Genomic DNA, 1,665 nt, shown 5'->3' on the forward strand with positions numbered 1-1,665 from the left:
TTTTCACGAGATTTGTCTTAATTTACGAGTTTGGGAGTTATACCAAGGTGCTAGTTTCCTTTGCTTCATCGTCTTCTTTTTGAGGGGAGCAACAGAGTCTAAAGTAGTCCGTAGGAAGGCTGTAGCACCATCTACACAATTATCAATTTGAGAGGGACTAAAGTTTACATAAAGGTCCTCTGTTTTATTAAAGCACGGTAATGAGTTTAGTGCTGTTGGAATAGCTTCCTTAAATTTAGCTATAGCACTGTCAGATAGGCATCTAGTGTAGAAGCTTTTATCTAATTTCGTATAATCTGGTATTAAGAATTCGAAAGTAATTAAGAAGTGGTCTGATAATAAAGGATTTTGCGGGAATACTATTACATCTTCAATTTTGATGCCATATGCCAGCACAAGGTCGAGGATGTGGTTAAAACAGTGCATGCCCTCATGCACACTCTGACTGAAACCAATTTTATCTAGTAGTGAGTTGAAAGCTGTACTAAGGCTATTGCTGTCAACGTCCACATGGATATTAAAATCACCTACAATGATTTAAGGACTACACATGATAAAAACTCTTAGAATTCTGATAAAAATTCAGAATATGGACCTGGTGCTCGGTAGACAACAACAAATATAATTGGCTGTACTCTTTTCCATGTTGGATGTTGAAGATTAAGAACAAGGCTTTCAAAAGAGTTATAATTTAGTTTAGGTTTAGGATTAATAAACAGGCTTGAATCAAATATGGCTGCAACTCCCCCTCCTCGGCCTGAGCCTCTAGGAATTTGAGTATTAATATGACTGGGAGGAGTCGCTTCATTTAGACTAACATATTCTTCATGGCCCAGCCATGTTTCAGTAAGACTTTCAATTTGATTATCAGATATCAATTTGTTTACTAGTACTGCTTTAGAAGACAGAGATCTGATATTTAGTGGTCCTATCATGTTCTACCATTGCAGTGGTAGTTTTAATTCCAATTAGGTTGTTAACTATTGCCCTTCTTTTGGTTACCTTTGATTTAACTGATCTGAGTTGAGGAACAGACACCGTCTCATTTTTTGGGCTGTGGCTGACGTGAACTGGATGCTAAATTGACTGTGTTTACAGTCAACTTCTTATTACTTAGGGGATTCACCACTTTGTATGGTCTATTTTTGATTATAACTGGAATAGTACTAGTACTACGTGTTACCCTGCAGAAAACATTTTCAGATTCATCCACTTGTAAAGTGCCATTAGGATCAATACCTGAGTCTGTGATATTTTCAACAGAATGTCAAGAAGAAAAGAAGCTCATAAAGTTGTCACTACTCAGATCTATAGGAATAGATGCCTCAACCTCATCCACATAAAAAGTTCATGGTGAATTACATGGGTGTCCATCTCCAATACTGTCTGAAACAGACAAAAGAATATACAGATCAGTAAATATGGTATGTGTCTGAAGTACTGTAAGTAGTGTTGCATACATACATCCGCACGTCACGTCACAGATTCTTGACTCTGTCAGAGTTTCTCTTAAATGGCACCTTGTACAGTTGTTTCATTGTCACTTGGTGTTGTTGGATGTGTTGTATGGTCTACAGGCTTACAGCATTGATGTTGTTGAATATGGTTTCATTATTCAAGATATGATCTCTTATTTCTCAAATCCTAATTGCATTGTTGGCCAGA

This window comes from Perca fluviatilis, chromosome 10 (genome assembly GCF_010015445.1).
Source record: "Perca fluviatilis chromosome 10, GENO_Pfluv_1.0, whole genome shotgun sequence".
Lineage (NCBI taxonomy): Eukaryota > Metazoa > Chordata > Actinopteri > Perciformes > Percidae > Perca > Perca fluviatilis.